This window comes from Cebus imitator, unplaced genomic scaffold (assembly GCF_001604975.1).
Source record: "Cebus imitator isolate Cc_AM_T3 unplaced genomic scaffold, Cebus_imitator-1.0 Scaffold533, whole genome shotgun sequence".
Classification (NCBI taxonomy): domain Eukaryota; kingdom Metazoa; phylum Chordata; class Mammalia; order Primates; family Cebidae; genus Cebus; species Cebus imitator.
The window spans coordinates 811,644-831,795 of NW_016107848.1; the positions used below are offsets into that span (position 1 = coordinate 811,644).

The 20,152-nt window shown below is 46.7% G+C and overlaps 1 protein-coding gene and 1 long non-coding RNA gene across 9 annotated transcripts in view; one reads left to right on the plus strand and one right to left on the minus strand.

The window, feature by feature from the left end:
* Window positions 1-20,152, minus strand: part of NFIB (nuclear factor I B) — a 441,470-nt gene that overhangs the window by 252,604 nt on the left and 168,714 nt on the right. The gene's annotated exons all lie outside the window — the stretch shown is intronic.
* The window catches only part of LOC108293344, a 60,688-nt gene that overhangs the window by 21,208 nt on the left and 19,328 nt on the right, over window positions 1-20,152 (plus strand). For all 3 annotated transcript variants that reach the window (XR_005197736.1, XR_005197735.1, XR_005197737.1), the window contains exon 2: window positions 19,028-19,163. This is a non-coding gene — a long non-coding RNA (uncharacterized LOC108293344). The remainder of the gene's footprint in view (window positions 1-19,027; window positions 19,164-20,152) is intronic.

The window sequence follows — 20,152 nt, forward strand, 5'->3', positions numbered from 1 at the left end:
AAAGTAAAAGCAAGGAAATGATGGGGAGAAAAATCATGATAATGCTTACCTCTCAGGAGAGGGAGGTGACGGAGTAGGGGCTTGGCAATGTTGTATTTCTTGACTTGGGGTAATTATTACATTGGTGTTTGCTCTACAGTCTTTGAATTAGGCATTTTATGTGTATGCTCAGAAGTGCACATCTCATCACTTTAAAATTTCAGTTCTCAATTTCTAACACTGAGCTGGCATTTGGAGCCCCACTGGGGTGGCAGGAGACACATGCCCAGGCCACATGTTTCCAACTTCCTAAAGCTCCTTTGATGTCATTTTGAAGACCTTTGGCATCCATCTGGCCTAGGGCTCCACATTTCCCAAGAAGAGTCTTGGCTGTTATACATTCAATTGGTTTTCTTTTCAGTTTACTTTTGCCTCAGACACTGATGCTCTCTGCCAAATTCCCTCAAGGTCAAATCCATATTATTATGGGTTCCATTGTCTAGAAACCTTTCTTGTTTGTGAATTCTATTTTTTGTAATTTCAAAATGTAATTATATAATTACATGAGACTGGGCAGTAAATGCACGTACTGGCCACTCTCCTTTTGTCCCTCTGTTCCTCGGGGTAGATTCTCCTCTAATATTTCTACCTTCTGGCTCTGTGAGTAGCTGTATGTTGCCATTAACCCAGGCAGGGGTAAATTGAAAGAAAAGAAAATATATATTCGTGGTTGGAAAGAAAATGAATTTAGGAGTAAAACAACTGGAGTTTGAATCTCTATGCAACCTATCAGCTGTGTGTTCATAGCCAGTGACCTAACCTCTGAACTTCCCAGAAGTGAAGTTCAGGCTAATAATGAATACTAGAAGTGTAGGCTAATAATGAATACTAGAGAGAGTCATTGTGAGAATTAGATCAGCAAAGATTAAACCAGAAAACACGAGAAATATACCTAGCTCATCACCTTGTGCTACTGTGTGACTTGTGGTAGACATAAAATACATTAAGGTTTTCTCTTCTTTCATTTTCTTCTTTCCTTTCTTCCCTTCTCCCCTCATTCTTTCTTTCTCTATGTTTTTTTTTTTTTTTTTTTTTTTTTTTTTTTTTTTTTTTTTTTTTTTTTTTTTTTTTTTTTTTTTTTTACTTTTTTCCTTCATCCATCTGTTTATCCATCTCCCTCTCCTCCTCTCTCCTGCCCCTCCTTCCCCTCTTGGTTCCCCCTCCATTCTTTCCTTTCTTTCTGAACATTTGCAAGAGTTTTCCATCTACTGTCACCAAGCATATTAACCCAGAAATTGCCTAAATAGAGAAAAGATGGTAGCCAGGTTGGAGATAGGAAAAGTAAAAGATGGAAAGATTCTGCTCAGGAGCCCGGGGAAAAGAAGGCACACCATGTTCTCCACTTTCCTTGACCATCCCATTTTAAACTTCTTCTTTCCCCTAAAACTCACAGGTTTGCTCACATCTAGAAATTCCAGATCCGTAGCAAGTCTCCTGTCACAAAATGTAAAAAGCCTAGAAGAACTGAATCATTTCAGGAACAAAAATTGCTTCCATTCAAATCACTTGGAACCCAGGTCAGCTGTTGTAAGCACTCAAAAATGTTGGCTATTATTACCGTTATTGTTGAGGCTATGATTAATATTGTTGTTCAGGACAGCATCCCAGTGTGTGCAACAGAAGTTGTAAGGCTATCAGCTGCCTCGTTTGCTAAATGCACACCCAAGTTACAAAGAATGGCAATAGTTGATTCTTTTATCATTTCCCAGTTTCCCATTATTTTCCCCGTAAACTTTTCATTCTGCCTTTTCCAGAACAAATATCATTATAATCACTTCTTGTTTACATCTCTGATATCCCCATGGCTCTTGCTGCTCTCACTGGTAGTAGCAACACCTCTAAATTTACTACCATCTGCAAATATCATTAGCTATTGTTTATTCCCTCTCCCACACTATTAATGAAGATGTTAATTAAGACCAGAACTAACACTGACCCCAGCAGCAATCCACTAGACATTTATCCAACTGGATAAACTTCTGTTAGTCATTACCCACTGCTCATACACATTCCCACTACTCCATTCTCTTCATCTGCTAATTTGTAAGAGACTAGGGGAGAGAATTAAGGGACCCCAGGATTATTTAAAAATTAACACCCTGATATTTGGGGTTTTGGAAAGGGATTTGGTAGAACATCAGAAAGACGGTTGTCAGTGGCATGCAGGAGTCAGTTAGAGAGCCATCCTCCAAAGTATTTGGTAATTGCCTGGCTACACTTATGGGTTTCTGAGAATTTAGGAATGCACAGTATGGCTGGAATATATGGAATTTTCAGTCCAGCCACTTTTTTATACAGATGACCAGACTGAGGCCCAAAGAGGTCAAGTGAGTTGTCCAAAGCTCACCTTTCTAGTTAGGGACAGAACCTGAATTGGAACCTGGGGCTCTAACTTTCAGTCCTATGCTGTTTGTAAGAATTTAGAGGCAGTAAATCTTGCTTCTAGAGGTTCTGTTCTGACATCTGCACATTAGCATTTGCCTACTAAATTTTAACTTAAGGAGCCCAGGGCCTACCAACTTCATCTTTTTATCTTCAGCAAACTGTCTCCCATAATAGGAGTTCATTGCATACTTAGTAAAAGAATGGGGGGTTTTCACCAAGATGCACTATTCTCTTCAACTATAAATTAGAGTTCTCAACCCTAGCTAAACATTTGAATCACCCAGGGGAACTTGTAAAAAACAATACCGATGCCCACCCCACACTCCTAGCAATTCTAATTTAATTGGATTGAGGAGAGACCCAGGCACCGGTAACTTTTTAAAACTCCCCAGATGATTCTGATGTGCAGTCAGGGTTAGGAGCCACCTCAGAAGATAAAATGTTTTTCCAAAGACTCCTAAATTGAGAGGTTTCTTGTTCTATAGAAGGGGTTCATACAGAATGGCAGTAACTTAGGAAGCAGAGCAAACTTTTCTCTCGAACAGGAAACAGACTGCTCTTCAAACCTTTTCCTTGTGCAGGATGCGAATGACATTGCCAGCTCAGAATGACGTGGTGTAGAAACTATTAATCTGGTGGTGGTATTTATGCCTGGCATTTTTTCCAAACTTAACTTTCTTCTTTAGGCAGTTATGCCAACTTAAGAGTAGTGCTACCTCTCAGGTGGTCTGGAAATGAGTTACTGTCTTAGTAGATAAACTAGCCTACTAGAAGTAAAGTCATGGAAAGAACAGAGGACTGACCAGCATTGGAGGTGGCAGAGTGTGGGGGGCAGTGGCCATGGCGGCGGTGGTTCTTATTTATACATTAATACTCATTGTACCCATTGCAGTAACAAATACCTTCCTGCCATGGGTATGGCAAAGAAGCCTTAGTAGATGGGGAATGTAGGTCAAAGACAAAATAAAGAAACACAGTCTCAAGCTTCTTCCTGGGCAAGAGCCCAAGATGAATGCAAGACAAGGCTTTGGAAGGCTTCAGAATCTGCTAGTCTTCCAGCATCACACGTTGTGGCCTTTTCCATTTGAGGGAAACATCCCTAAATGACTAAGTGCCCACCAGCACTCACAGCTATCAGAACTGGGGAATTTAGAGTCCCCATGCTTGATCGTACAGGTTGTGGAGTGCCCATTGGTGGCCTAATGCATGGGAGTTGAAATCTGCAGTAAAAAGAGGTGCTTCCAGGAAGGATGGACAGCTCTCTTTGTAGTTTACAGAAAGGTGCCACGTGGAAATTGGAATGCCTAAGCAGGGAGAAAGATGATACAGGTTTCCACATCTGTGTCATTCGTAGCAGAGGCCCTCAGTGAAAACCGAGAAGTAGCAAGACAAGCAAAGAGAAGGATCAGAAGTGCTGGGAATGGTCTGTGAGGGACCGGTCACCTCCCAGCACAGGCTCCAGTGTCAGTGCCACTCACTGGTTGCCAAGGCTCTGATAAAACAGGAAAATAGGACAGGAAGCCCGTGAGATGTGGAAATGGGGTATCTGTAGAACAGACAATAAGACCCATGGAAAAAGGAAGTCTGAGGTGGGAACATTTTTTATGTGTTCACTCTCCCACCAATTGAAGTTGGGGGCTCATCCATGGCTGACAGTCTTGCCAGTTGATGTTACAACCTGGTTCTGCTTCTGGGGAAGACAAAGAAACAGAGGGAACCTCAGCAACAGTTGGGCCAGGACAGGCATCTCCATCAATGAGTGCTTCCAGATGCACTGATGTCTCAGCCCCAAACCCCACTCAAGAAACATTGCTTAGCTAGAGAGTGACACCTCTAGATGAAAAAAAAAAAAAAATCAATCATTTTGACAAGGTCAAAATACCAAGAAAACAGCATTCCCAATTGGAAAGTTATGGGTCAGGACCAGGGTTCAATGAAACATACTCTCTTCTGTTTCTCCCTTCTTAAGATTTTTGGCCATGGGGCAATTTTTAATACGTCTCCAAGAGCAAACGCTCTCTGGACATGTGAAAGCACATAAATGGTTGGATATTAGATAAGCGTCTCTCTTATTAACTGTTTGAAAATAAAGAACCTAGATGAGGGGGTAGAATAATGTAGACAAATAATCCCACCCAAGAACAAATTCTTTCAGGTAGTATTTGGCTTAGAAAGAGTAGTCTACTGTAGGATCTGCACTGTTCCAATACTGGGACTCAAGGAGCAAGAAAGTTTCCCTTAGGAACTGAAAATTGGGGCAATTTGCATGAATTCCCTTTGCTTACACCTTTAGAAAGATCAGGGAAAAGCCAGTGAAATGAGAAGGAAGGAAGGAAGATGGGAGGAAGGGAGGGGGAAGGAAGGAAAGAAGGAAGAAAGAAAAGAAGGGGAAAATGAAAGATGGGAAGAAGGAAGAAAAAGAGGGAAGGAGGCTCATTTACTGAACACGGGCTGCGTGCCAGGCATTGCTTCTGGCTTTTTCATATATGCAATGCCAGTTCGTCTTTGGAACCCCACTGTGAGGAAGGTATAGTGGGCTACCCACAGTCACCTAACTAATAAGTGGCCAATTTTATTCAAACCATGTGTGTCTGATTTTAAAACTCCTCCCTTTCTCTCTTGACAAGTTGTCACTACCAACTAAATATGCATACATATACACATGTGTATATGCATGTGCATATGTGTGTTTTATAACATCAGTGCTTCTTCATACTGCCCTTATCACCAGGCAACCAAACAATGAGGGTACATTTCCGATTTCTGTTTTTCATACTCTTCTCAGACTAAATGAGTTTTCTCCCTTCAGAGTTGCCCCTTATGTTGTTTTCATATGTTTTTGTCTGTATATTATTAAAGAAAGGAGGAAAAGAAAAGGGGGTGAGGCCAACGAAATAGTTTGTCCTGTTTCTGTTGCCTAATGAGCATGGTGGGGGGGGGCGAGTGGCGAGGGGATGCCACCATTTTGCCAACCCTACACCACCTGACTGTGGGAATTCTCGGATCTGCCTTAGATCAACAGTTTAGTCCTGTTTTTCCCACAATCTTCTGACAGTTGAAATTTCCCCTTTCACTGTAAGTCAACCATCCTTGGCGAAGTTTCTTTTCAAGTAGCCATGCTATACTTCTCTTGAGGAGGAATCGAAGACCTCTCCCCCTTGCCAGATAACCCCCTACTTTCTCGCTTTTCTCTAAGAAGATGTGGAAATGGGCTGGGGTGAGAGTGCTGTGACCAAAGTCACAGCTGCCCTCCCTATTGGACATTCAGCCTCACCCCTGCTGCCCAGTTGAGAGACAGGGCCAGGTTTTCCGTGTAGCAGACACAGATGCTTCAGAAGGAGAAGCTATCACAAAGGGTTTATTTAAAAAAAAAAAAAAGTGTGAAAGGGATGTGGCTGTTGGCAGGGATGCTGGTTCCATGCCACAGCCTCTGCTGGCTGCAGTCTCCACTCTTTCCTTTCCTCCCTTCCCACTTTACAAAGGTTTAGGCTCACTTTATAAAGAAAAGCCATCCCCAGGCAAAAATGTTTACAGTATTTTATTAAAGTTTGGTGGAGGAGGGAAGAGGGAGAAAAAGGCTGGATTGGGAGACAGGGAGGAGGGGGCTGGCCTCAAGAGAGAGGGAGTAAGAGAAAGAGGGCAGGCATGCATGAGAGTCCCAAGCAGTGCCAAGAAGCAGAGAAAGGGCTGCTTGGGGACAAGGGGGGTGGGGGGGAAGTGTGCCAGAAACCTTATAGAAAGCGAGCAAAGAACTGAACATGAAGAATGGTTAAAAACTGAAGTGCAAATGGACTTCAGCATCCTCCTGGCAGAGAGTGTTGCAAACAAAATACAAAATAGGCCACCGTGACAACTGGAAGAAACAAAAGTTTTGAGGAGGCAGTTAGGAGATGCTACAGAAATGGCCTAGCAAATAAGTAAATAAATGCCAGAGTATGCTAATATGCTGAGGACCTTTAAAGAGAGGGAGAGAGAAAGAGAGAGAGCAAGAGAGAGAGAGAGAGAACACTAAGGTGCCTGAGACAGAGAGCGACATCAAGTGAAAGCAAAAACAGCAGAGACAGACACACACATCCATAGCCAGACCCCAAGAGAGGCACACACAGAGAGAGTCACACAGAGAGAAAGACAGAAAGGGCTGGGGGGGGGGGCGCGATGGGGGAGTGAGAGTGGGGTGAGAGAAAAAGTCTCCAGCCAAATGCGGGAGACTTGGCAGGTCGACAGGAGCCGGGCAGTAACTGCACTTGCTGTGTCTAGTCTATTGTTGTCTGGGGTGGGGGGGGAGTTGTTTGTTTGTTTTGTTGTTTGGCCTCTTTGTCTCTTTTGTTCCAAGCAGTTAGTTTGCTTCTTTCCCAGACACTGGGCTGATGGAAGAGCTTTATGGATTTTTTCTTAAAGGGACAGAATTAGCTAGTTCACCAATATTATCGATTTCTCAGTCCTAACCAGCTCTACCTAAATGACTGTTTTTTTTTTTTTTTAATAGAAGGATCCTATTAATAATTGAGAGTCAGTGTTTATACTGTTTTGTGCATGATTAACGAGAATAAACGGGTCAATTTCATCCTCCCCACTGAACCTCCTCCTCCAGGGTTGCCAAGACTGCAGGGTGAAGAAAGGAAAGACAAAAAGGAGAAAAAAATCCTATGAACAAAAGCAAATGAAGGACATACATACTAAAAGAACTACCAACCTACATTGCTACTTTCAAAAAAAGAACAACATAGCCATCAAGATTAGAAATACAAACTTGAGGCTTTAAATAACCAGCAGAAGAGGGGCTTTGAAGGAAGGGGGTAGTTGGGGCACTCTTCCCACACCCCTACAGCCTAGGCACTGCAGCTTCGCCTTTGGCCCTTCCCAGGCTCTGTCCTAGAGAATAAAAAGCCCAGCTCTAGGGGTTCTGGGAGCCTGTCTTGGGTCACTCTCCTGAGCTTGGCCTCCCTGGGGGAGCTGGCCTTTAACACACTCTGGCAGCAGAGGTGAGCATGTTGAAGGGTACAGTCACTAAACTGAAAGGAGAGCTGCTTTTTATTTATTTGAGTAGAGGTAGGAGAAAAGGGTATCTCCAAAGCCTTTGACTTTTTTGTCCCTGCAGTGAGTGACTCCCAGCTTCCTTCTGTCTCAATAATTTAAATAGGTTCTGGTGCAAAGGAGATAATTTTTGTGGGAAATGAAATTCTAAAACACCCCCAAATCCATCTACCCTCGATTTTCAATTCCTCTCTAGCCTTGCCCTAGAACACAGCCAGCTTTTTCTTAATCCCATCTTTCTCCATTCTTGCATTAAAATCTCCCAGTGAAATCTAGGGTGCCCGAGCTTAAAAATAAATAAATGCCATCAAAGGGCCTGAGGCTATGCGAAGGGTACAGAAGAGAGGAGTAGAGAAAGGGAAGTGGGGGCTCCTTTGTGACCAGGATCCTTTATATTCGAAGCAAAGGCAAATCAGAGCCGCGCTTCCGCTCTCCGAAGTGAAGTGCGGCTGCCACTTAGGGAGAGAGCGGGGGGCAGCTGGCTCTGCGGGTTTGGGGGTGTTTCTCCTTTGGCCCGTCTCAGTGAGATTTGGGACTTAAAAGTCCAGTGTGTCAACTGCTCAAACATGAAGGTGGTTAGGTAAAGAGTTTAGCGAGGCAGCTTACATCCATAACTTTATCCTCCCCCTCACACCCCCGCCCCTTCAAACGGTCTTTCAAAGATGATTTAGGGGTTCCTAGAACACCGCGGCAGGGTTTTCCTTCTCCTTGGGTGCTATTTGGAGGAGCCTATCTGCAGGGCTTTCTCTGACACTGCCGTGGTGGCAACGTGGGCCAAGTTGGGCACGGACCAGCCTAGCGCGTGGGAGGCCTCGCCTGTGGGGTGAGGAAGCGCGACCCTGTCCCCGGCGTGCACAGTCGGAGCGGGGGCCTGCCCGTGAGCCGCGGGAAGGAGGGCGCGCCGCAGGCGCGTGGGGCACGTGGGACGCGTGGGGCACGTGGGGCACGTGTTCGCCCCAGCACTGGAAAGAGACTTGTGGTGGGGGCCAGAATAAGTCTCCCGATGTTCAAGCTGAGGGGAGAGGATTTGTAGCTATCTTTGCTTTGGGTAGAGATGTCATATCCGTAGTCACGTGAGGTAACTGACACCCCGCTAACCTTGAGCTAAAGGCAAAGGTGCTCCTGAAACCGCTTGCCCCTGGGAACGTCGCTCAGGATGGGTGTCGTCTGCGACCTGCCACAGGAACTCACTGGCCATGTGGAAAAATCTAGGCTAAGTGCAGACCACGACCCTGGCGGGGCCAAGTCCGATTTCAAGGCCACCCCGATGGGATTCAGAAAAGCCCGCCCAGCGTCCCCAGGCCCAGCAGTCCGCGCCACACCATCGGCGACAGATTTCGTTTCTATTACCCGCACGCGTCCCAGCAGCGCAGAAGATCCAGTTTCACCGAAACATTCCCGTTGGCTTGCTGGTTTGAAAGTTGAAGCCCCGGGTTAGCAAATTTGGCTACAAAATCTCAAATCTTGTTAATCCTAGGTAAAATAAAAACATAATAGGCCACAATTAACTAGCTGGGAAGCTTTCTGTGATGGTCACCTGGCCATGCGCAAGGAGTTATAGAACCTTGAAGGAGGGGCTTTTTCTGTCTCTAATTACCTGTATGTGTAAACAACTCAAGAAGGTGTCAGAACAGGGTCTCCCGTTTACTGCTGTCTCTCAAACATCCCCCTAAACCCGTCGATAGCTTCGGGTGAGGCTGGGGGTAAGAGGCACGGAAGGCCGAGCTCCCGCACGAATTAGCCTCGCTACAGGACCTAGGTCTCCTAGGGAGACGAAACCAGGCCAGAGAAATCGCGGCCTGGGAGCCCCTGGCCCCCATTCAGGAGACAACCCGCCCTGCGCGAAGGGTGCGTCTCCCGAGCCCCACACCAGGAGCTGGAAGGCAGAAGACGCGCGAGGCTCGGAAAGGGTGGGATCTTTTAAAAAAATCTTAAGGAAGAGAAATAAATTTGAACAAAAGTAAACTACAAGCCCGCAGTTCCCAGCCGAAAGCGAGGTGGGGGAGGAGGGGGCGGGAACGACCAAGGCACAGAGTGGGGGATGAGAAACGAACTCCGTCCCCTGTACAGTCAGTGCCTTCGGGGGCTCCACTGCCGCGCGCTCCCACCCTCAAGGTTTGGACTCCTAGGGGAGGGAGAGGACGGGAGGGAGAGGAGGATAGGTGGAGGGGAAGAGGGACTCCTTTCTCCTCCTGCCAGCGCCAGCTGGGGCGAACTTGAGCTGGCAACACGCGAGAAAACTTTACTTTGGAAAGTTTAGGTAGCGCAGTTAGTGGCAGAGGCGCAGGGCAAGCTAACAGTGCTGGGGTGGGTGTGGAGGGAGCGAGCTGGGTGCGACTGGGAGAGGGGAATCGGAGAGGGTGGCCCAGGTTCCCAGGCGGTTAGAGATCCAAGTCTCTTCCGTCAGGTCTGCCCACCGCCCCAGAGTCCTTGCGGGGTCGTGTGACTGTGTGGAGTGTAAAAGACATTTCTTTAGGAAACAGACAAGGCAGGGCCAGGAGTTTGGCGGGTTTTGTCCGTGCGGTAAGCACTACCCGGTGACGGCTCAGAGCGGTAGCGAGAAAGTCTTGTCTGCCAAGGCGGGATTAGGTCTGCCTGCCGAGGGGCCCGGTACCCCCCCCCCCCACCCAGCAAGGGCCAGCGCGCGCCAGTTTGAAGCAACGCGAGTAGTTTCGCGTCGCAAGCCGTTTCTCCACGCACCACGTGCGCCCGCGGCCCCCGGTGGGGATGTTCCAGCGAGCGACCAGACAGAGCAGACAGGACTAGGTTTTTGCGATGCCCTAACCTGGTCATTTATGCAGGGGGCGGAACGAAGTGGCCCAACCCAACTTCTCCCTGCACACTGGGAAGGAAACGTGGTGCACCCGCTGGGGCGCGAGGCCGCTGCGGCCCATTCTACACACCTACTGGCATTCCGCTTTTCCTCACTACGCGCCAAGGGAAGACATAATTCAATTATGTCGTCCAAATGCAGCGCACTCTTTTCCTCTTTTGCTTTGAGGGGAATTTTCCAATTCCCAAATAAATACCTATGGTTCTAAAGCCGAGTTGGGCTCTGTAGTAACTACTGGGGGTGAAAAAAAAAAGACCCCAAATTGGCTGTGAGTTTACAGCCTGAAGCAGCTTATTTAGGCTCGCTGAGCGCTGTTCCAAACGGCAGGGCTCACGCTATTTCGGGAGCAGTTGGAGTGGAGAGAAAACAAGGTTATTTAAAGTGACTCCCAGAACGCGGCTTTCGTTCCACGACTCTTTAGGTGTCAGTGCCTCGGCTCCAGTTTAGCACGGCACAGGCAGCCCAGCCTTTGATATTTAAGCCAAGCCAGGCCAGCCAACGGGTGAAACTACCTGTTGGGGGATTCTGCCGCCTAGAGCCCTTCTTCCCCGGCGCAATACTGGCAGCTGTGGGATGGCTCCGGGGGTGGCACGAGAAGGGAGAGGGCGGAAGAGCCGGGAGCAACGGACGAAGTCAGCTGCCTGTGGCAGAGCCCAGAGAGCTGCTCCTGCGCCTCTGCTCGCTCTTCGAGAACTGAAAACAGCCTCCCGGGCTCTGTGCGGGGCCCCTGGCTGCAGGGATGGGCCCAAACTAGGCACGACTCTCTAAGTTCGGAAACCACGAAGCTTGCGCCTTCATGCGTGTCTAACATTAAAAAACAAAAAGCCTCCTCGCGGCTTCCTGGGCTCCCGCCCCCACCTTGCGCTCCAACACCCGGCACTTTTCCCTGCACCAAAATTCACTTTACTACTTCCTGAAATTCGGAAAACTCCACCGACGCTTGGACTCGCTGCAACCCAGGAGCTGCCTAAAGCTCTCACACGAGTCGCTTGAGGGAAATCACTCTGCTCTTGCGAGCAAACAGATCTCTGTATTTTAAAACAATCTAACTGAAGGAGGGAGCGAAGCTAGTGAGGACTATTTGAGCAGTCTTTGTAGCCTGTTGGGAGAATTTTTGGAAGCTAGGAGGGTGGGGGTTTGGTCTTGCAAACGAACCTGTGGGAAGGACAGTTCAGGCAGGGCCCCGGGGCTGGAAGTCTCCTTTGAGAAGCGCACAGCCTGAACCTGGCAAGTATTTAACAACCTTTTTTAGGGCAAACTCTGCAACGGAGCCTGCCCGACATTCAGTTTAGGGTGTGTGAAGGCGTAGACTGGGTTCAACCGGAAAATTTTCCCGGAGACGCCAAGGCACTCCGCGTTGTGTTTCCCATGCGGGTTTCTGCTTTTTGATAGCGAACCCCACTCCGTTTGGGGAGCAGCGAAATTTTGGAGAGCCCCGCTGCGGGACACTCGCTTGAGATCCAAAGGGACGGAAAGACTTGCTCTGTGGCTGTGAACAGCGGCACTTTATTTCTTGGGGCATGCGCTCACATCCCCCATGGCCACAAAGCACCCGGCTGAAAACGAAATGTGGGCAAATATTAGGTAACTACAGAGAAGGAGAAAAGTAAGCCTCATCTTCTTTAGGATACTCGTTTTAACAGCGAGGACTGACGGGCTACGCGGAAAAAAGAATTTATTCGTGAGAATTTCTTGCATAGGGATGAGAGTTGATACTTCGAGCTAAAAGACGGCTCAGAACGCTTCCCGCGCGGCAGTCCCCCGCCCTTAAAAAAATCATCCTGGCAACCTTAGCCTATTCGGCCCTTAAGTCACACTCCTATTCCCGGTCCTCAGTGGCATTGCCCTTCCCTCTGTGCCCCTTTCCTATGCCCACTCATCTGAACTTTGGCTTGCCCAGGACCTCTCCCCGCCTGGAAAAACTCGTGCAAACTTGCCCTTTACTAGGCTTGCAAGCATGGGTGGGCTCTCCCCAAGCGGGTCGTTTGGCGGCCCCAGGGACCCTCCTGGGCCTGGGAAACCTGGAGTATTTTCCAGTGCTCAGCCTTGGCGCTTCTGTATTATTTCGGTTCAGTCTCAGGGGCCCCGACCCAAGGATAATAAACAATGCTGCTTATTAGAGATATAAACGCGCACAGAAAAGACCCACACGGAAAAGCAAGCACAGAGGCATTTTAACAAGTGGCCAGGTATTCGGGGCTGCCTACGAAAGTGACGCATAATGTACAACAAAGGGCATTTCTCTAAGAAAAAACAGACTTTCACAGAATGCAGATTTTGTTAAAATATAATGGTTGGATCTATTTTTAGTTTGGTTTTGCCCCTGGAGATCGGGCAGAGTTGTTGTTACCTGCCCGTGCCTCACTGCAAATTGCCACCCCTACCCCCAACTCCTCTACCTGCTTAGGGCAAAAGACCTGGGGTATGGGGGAAGGAGGGGTCCTCCAGGTGTCGGCATACTCTGATACCGTTATTCCAGATCTCTCAAGAACTGAGAGCACGACCTCCTCTTTAGGGAGTGACAACAGGGGCTTTAGCGGAGATGTAACTGTGTAAGAACAGGCGCTGCCAGATAATTCCGAGATACAAAAAATTCCCCTTCGCTTTCAAAATGTAAACACAGATACCTTATGGGCGCTGACCGTGAGAGTGGGGGCTAGGGATTCCTCCCGAGTGCGGGTGTAACCAATTTCTGCTCTGCCGATAGCCTTGGGAAAGGGCCTCCCATCTGCTTCCAACAACCCCAACCCCCTTACAATGTCAGAAAATCTTCCTGCCTGCAAATATTGGCACGAAGCTGTTACGACAGGCGGTGCTGCTTTAAATAGGAAGGAGATCACGGGGCAAAAGGAAAGTCACAACCTTCCTACCCACTAGACTACCTGCCTCCCGTCCCCCAAAGGCCAGGCTTTGGCAAAGGAGACTTGGAGGAAAATCTCCCTTTCTGAGTAGGGTGGGAAATGAATCAGCTGTGTGTTCCAGGGACAAATCTTTAGTTGGTTTTCAGGAGTTGGAGTGCATAAAAAATAGGTATCTCCAGACCAGCTGATAAGCAGGGAGGGGATCAGGCCTGGGTATCTGCACCTCCTATGGCCCAGTCTCCCCACTTTTTTTGGTTATTGTTAAGATAAAGTTCATGCTGTAAGAAACTTCAGAGGTGCTTTAGCTCAATTCTTGCGGGCAGTGGGTTCCTTCTGACTTTGCTGAAAGTAATTTGTCCAAAGGGCAGCTCTGCTCCTGGATCTGCCTAGGGAGGCCTGGTCTCAACTGTGCCAGCCCTGTGCCCCATACAGAATTCTCATCCTAGGAAACTGGGCTAGGGCTGGCTCTGTCTGGGCCACGGGTGCCTGGACCTTGAATCACACCCCTTCTGCCTACCAAGGGCATCTCTCCTGTCAGGAAATGATCATGGTGCCAACTGCACTCAAGGAACAGCTCAAACCTTCTTTTCCCACCTCCCACCCTAAGCTGATGGCCTTACACGGTGTTCACACATTATTTGTTTCCTGATTTAATTTCTGTGCTTGCTTTAGAACTTCTTTAGTTGTCTCCAGCCCTTTCTGTCTATCCTAGATGGCAACGTGTCCTAGAAAGAGTTTCTGTCTGATTAACTCAAACTTAAGAAGCCTCTTCTTGCAAAGACTGTGACTGAATTTTAGAAGGTGTCTCAGGCATTTTGGGTGGTGAGCATGTTGTCCTGTCTGTCTGATCATTTTCCAAATCAACTGGCTTGTGTCTCATTGCTTTATAGGTAAAAAACCAACCAACCAACCAAACAAACAAACAAAAACTGAGGCACAGGGTCCTTCCTATGCAGGCCTTTGAAGAGCAGCTACTATGTTGACATAGAGAGTCCAAGGGACTTGACTTACTAAAGGGCATGCATGGATCCGAGAGCAGAGTGTGCAGCAGACCCTGGGCCTCTTAATTTGAGGTCCCGTTTGCCTGCAGTTCTGAGGGAGGTATATTGCTAACAATAAACTACTGTTTAGTGAGCATCAACTGTGTGCCAGACCACGCACCATCCAAATATGTTACATAAGTCATCTTTGCAGCAACGCTAAAGAGTGTCATTAGCCCCAGTAAAATTTTAAAAATAAAATTATAAGAGGAATACATGTGTAATCAAGATACTTCAAATAATACAAAACAGCATAAAACGAAAGTAAAAGTCTCCTACACTGCTCCGTCTCCTGGAATTCCACTTACATTTTTCATTTCTGTGCTGGTGTGCTATATGTCTAATAGATGTTATCATTATTTTATGACTGTGGAGTTGGGAGGTTCACCATCAAGATAACAACCCATGGCTACCTGTCTCCAGGCTCAGCACTTCCCAGTACTCTACATTAGCTAAGATGCACGTGGAAACAAAGCAGTGACTGAGGCCACAGGTAAAAAGAAGAGTCAGGTCAGAGTTGATATCACCCCTTCTTTTCCACTGTTCCTCCTGCCCCTGCCTGGCTCCTGAGACCACAGCCTCCTTCTGTGCATGTAATCTGATGATCTTCTTTGGTGGCTGCTTTTCTTTTAGGCCTTGGTACAACTGGACAAGCAACTCTTTCCATACTCTGTCACCCAGGCCCCCAGTGCTGTTTCTACGTTGTACTAGGACTGGTCCTGAGGCAAGCCTCTACGCTTTAGATTTCACTGCGTATCTCTCAGGGTTGAGAGGCTCCAGTGACAGACCGGGAAAGGACTGTGTAAACTTGGAATCTCTCTATGTAAATATATAGCTGCTTTTCAAAGGCCTGCATAGGAAGGACCCTGTAGCCTTTCAGCATGGAACAGAGGAGTTCTGGGAGTCTTTGCAAAATGGTACGTTTTTGACATCTGAGGGTCTGCATTATGTGAGTTTGTGTCTCTAGGGGCAGGGTGAGGAGTGTGTCTTAAAGTAGAAGAGGATGCTCATTTATTACTGAATCTTTGGAATCAGGAGACTTTGGCAAGTGTGAAGTGGATTTCTTTCTGCTGGAGGGCACACAGAGCCAAGCTGGTGAGGTCACAAGGAGGCAGGTATCCTGCTTGGGATGCACCGTGGGTTGGTGAGAATGACAGAGGTGCAGTGAAGGCACTGAAGCCTGTCCCTTTGGGTAGGTAGCCACTACCAAAGGCAGTCCTTAGACTGTAGGGACAGACACAGGGTGGTGAGGGATAGGTCCTGGCCGTGTCAGCTTCCCAGAACATGTTATTTAATTTGTTTGTGATTGTTTTTGTGCGTGGAAAGGGGAGGGATATTAGAGGATGGATGCACCAGTTCTTCCTCAAAGCTGTTCCTATTCTATGGTGTCCTTCACTCAGGAAGAATGGCTGAAAACATCCTGAATTCAGAGGCCTGCAAGTGAGAACAAATGGTAGGCCAGTGCTAGGGTCTCCTCCCCAGAGAGGGGTCTCTGAACCAGTGCATCCCTGCACCCTGAGAATCTGAGCATGAGGAGGAAACAGAAGGCGGCTTTAAGGAGTTGAAGAGGGGTGGGGAGTGGGCTGGTTCCAATGAGAGAAACTGAAAGGAGGGAAGTCAGATTTTTCTTGACGGCCCAGTCAGGCTTGTCTTCAATGCCTGTCAGGACAAAGGCTGCTGCGCCCCCTGGTGTCTGATTGGCCGCCGATGCCAGCGAGCTGCCGTGGAGACCCGCAGGCGGCGAGACCCCGGGACCAGCTGAAAGAGTCTACGGGTCAGATGCCTTTTCTTCCGTTTGCTAAGGGAGTTGAAGTTGAAATACCCATTGCTTTCTCAACTCTAGAATCAAAATAGAGACTCTAGTGGAGAACGAGAGGCGTTTTGTCTTTTTTTGAGTGCAATTCGAGGCAGACAGACAATGCCTGCTTAGAAGTAGCCTGGTGCGGTGGGAGGTAGCTGACCTGAAAGAAAAGACCTGCGTTGTAGGTGGAGTGCTGGTCGGGGGCAAATCAGTTAAAATTTCCAACCTCCCCTTCCTTGTCTAAAAACCAAAGGAGTTACAGTAAGATGTCTGTAAGTTCTTTGCCAAACTCTAATGTTGATTGGGATTTATTAGATCACCAATACGCTGCACCCTATTTTCTCAGAGCCTTGCAAATTTGACACGATTTTTTCAATCCACATGCAGGTGCAAATGTTATGTTTAAGCATCACAAGTGCCCTAACTGTGAGCAAAGATGTTAGTGTTCCTTTCCTTTTAAAAATCAAAATACACCTCTTTTCAGCACAGAACCCCCCTCACCACCACCTTTTGTGGAGCCTCCCGCAAGAAAGCTGCAGAGTGAGCAGGGCTTCAGTCTCTGCTCTGTTTCCTTTAAAAATAAAGTACTAAAGTATTGTGCTGGAAATTCTGCTACTAAGTGTTACATGTAGTAGGTGTGAATATATGCTTCAATAGTTCCAGGCACAAGACCAAAATCTTCCCCAGAATTAGCAGAGTTTTCAGCTATAATCTGGCTAACATTTTCTACAAATAGGTACAAAAGCCAATTTGAGAGTACGTTATCTCTAATGGGCGACATGGTTGGGTTTCCATTGAAATTTAAGGCCATCCCTTGTACAGTCAGGTGATTTTTTTAAGTGGGATCAGCCCTGGGGAATAATTATGTAGTCGCTGAGGGTTTTTGTCTCCTAAAATCTCTAAGTCTAGTTTCTGAGGTGAGCAGTCAGTTATGCCTCATGGCAGTTTCTTCCTTCAGCATTGCATTTCAATGGTTATCTCTATGCAATGGGTATATTGCGTGTGTGTGTGTGTGTGTGTGTGTGTGTGTGTGTGTGTGTGTTTTAAGAAATGGATTATTGTCCTGGATCACTTGAACAGCAACCTTAGCTTTTCAGCTGTGGAGAGAGTGTGTAGCCCTTGTCCTGTTGTGAACACTGTCACTCTTCCCTGTGCTGCAGGACAGGGGGAAGCGGGTCTCTCTAAATGAGATAATTGAACCAGAGGAAGAACAGCAGCACAGATGAGATGACCTATAGCAACTGAGCCCTGCCTCAGGGACAGGACACAGTGTGTGTGTGTGAGCATGCATTGAGTTGGAGCGAGCACAGTTACTTGGAGCACTGCATCCCTCCCTAAAGGGAACAGCTGTGTTACAGGGTGAACTGTGCCACTCCAAAGTCACCCCGGTACCTCAGAAGGTGACTGTATTTGGAAACAGGGCCTTTAAGGGGCTACTTAAGGTATAATGAAGTGGGCCCTAATCCAATATGACTGGTGGAGCCCTTATAAGAAGTGGTTAGGATACAGACACATATAGAGGGAAGACCATGTGAAGACTCAGGGAGAAAGTGGCCATCTACAAAGAAAGAGGCCTCAGAAGAAACCAACCCTGCTGACAACTTGATCTCAGACTTGAGCCCCTCGAATTGTGAGAAAATAAATTTCTGTGTTTAAGCCACCCAATCTGCAGGATTTTGTAATGGCAGGCACAGCAAACCAATACAAGATAATACTCCACACCAACCCATTACGTACTGCCATTTGCAGATGCAGACCCGGGGTTGCCAGATTTCTCTAGTTTAAGAATTTTGTGCTTCTTAAATATCAGCAGCAGGGCTGGCTTCCCGAGTGTGTGACCTATGCAGTCACACAGGATCCCATACTTAAAAGTGCCCCATGTTGGCTTACATGCCCTGCTTGTAATTCTTAAAATTTCAACAAGGGGCCTGCATTTTTCCATTGCACTGCTCCCTCACAAACTGCGTAGCCAGTCCCGGCTGACAACTGGTACACATTTTAAATAAGGTGCATGTTAAGATTATGGGGGCCCAAACAAAATATGCCTGAGGCATGAGACACTAATATGAACTTTTTGTCACTAACTGGATTAAAACTTCCCATTCTCTGGTAATCACTAGGAGGGAACTCATGGATCCCAGAGGTTTTCTTGAAGTGGGAAAAGAAAGCACAGAGACTTCCCAGGTTGTTACTTCCTGAGATTCCGCACGAGCTACTAGTGAGGCTCTGACCAAGATTTTCTTTCCCCAGGGATGGATACTGAGGATGTCACAATAAGAATATCTTGAGAAAAGGCCCTACATGAGGAACTAGTCTTTGGGGTTGAGGGCTGAGTTTAGCCCTGCATGTGGCTGACGCTGGTGGGCTTTGGGAAGCTGGAGCTGAGGATGCTACCCAGGATGGCCAGCACTGCCCTGCGGAAAAACAGCACTGAGACACAGCAAGAAACGGCAGTGAGGGCAGGACTGATTTTGTCTCCAGGTTTTGCCTGGCATTTACCAGCAGGACTCCTCTTTCGCACTGAGCCAGTTTCAAGATTAGTAAGGGGTCCTCAGCTGGGGTAAGTTAGGAGGGTGGAGCTGGAGAGCAAAACTGCCTGGTTTGTCTGAGGGGTCTGGGTGATCCTGAGCACTTAATTATGAGTAACAATACACTTCAGTTTTATAGCGCAAGCCATACCAGTTGATTCTAATTTGGAAAGGAAACTTTTGCTCTTGCTGAAAGGAATGTCAGTCACCAGTGAGTGGTCATGGGGCTATTATGAGGAGATCCTGTTTTTAAGGATATGCTCTGATTTATAGAAGTTCCCTGAAAATGTTATAGCGGAATGTCTGGTCAGGAGGTCTGCTTTTCTAGTTCTATTTCTGCTCAGTACTGGCTAACTGAAGAGTGTAAATTTTAAAAAGAAGTAATTTCTTATGCACACTATGCAAACTCCCTCAGGGGAATGAGTGAAAGACTGTTTGAAATGCTCTGAATTTCTTGGAAAAGAGTCGCTATATAAATTAATATAGGGCCTTCTTTTTCATTGCAGGTCTGCAGGACACACCAAAGAACTCCTCCAAGTCACACAAGGGAGAAAACTAACTTCACTGGCTTCTATCAGGAAAGCTATTTTTTTTCCTCTTCTTCCCTGCAAGTTTCCCAAACCCCATGACTCTGATTTCCAGGTCAGGTTTTATTTTTCTTATTCTGATACTTTACATATGGAGTCTCCCCGAAGGAACATTGTGATGGGGCTGATTATTGTGAGCCAGTTGTGGGCCAGACCTGGCCCCAGGTGCTGCAAAGGGATTTCAGTCAGCCCTGCGCAGTGATCCGTGAGCCCCAGGTCAGCTCCTACTTTTTCCTGACAGACAGCACCCTCCTCCTCCCTACCAAGGAATAGCAGAGTTGGGGGTGGTGACCCAATATTTAAGAAGTTTGGAATTCTACATGAGACATTTCTGAGTACTAAATAACAGTTTCCTTAATCATGTGGAAAATAAGAACACTTGCTAAAAATTTTGCCTTAAAGACCATTGGTTTAAGAGAAATGGAAACTTACGTCCACATAAAAACTTGTAAATGATGTTCATAGCAGCCTTTTCATAATAGCCATAGAGGGAAAGCAATCCAAATGTCCGTCAACTAATGAATGGATGAACTTAATGTGGGATATACATGTAATGGAACACTATTTGGTGATGAAAGAAATGAAATATTAATACATGCATTAACAAGGATGGACCTGAAAATATCATGCTAAGTAAGAGAAGCCTGTCACAAAGGAATACGCATTGTATCATTCTACTTACATGAAATTCCTAGAATAGGCAATCCTGTGGGGACAGAAACTAGACTAATGGTTGGCTAGAGTTCTGAGAGAGTTTGGGGAGCCTGGAGGATGACAGCAAAGTGGTGCAGTTTCTTTTCAGGTTGATGAAAATGTTCTAAAATTGATTGTAGTGATGGTTGCATAACTTTGTGATTGTATTAAAAACCACTGCGTTCTGCCCTTTAAATGGATGAATTGTACAATGTGTGAATTATATATTATATATATATATATACTATAAATATACTGTAAATAAATATATACTATATAAAAATAAATTTATATTTCTATAAAATGTGGATTATACATAAATACATAAATAAGACTGCTAAGAATGTAAAA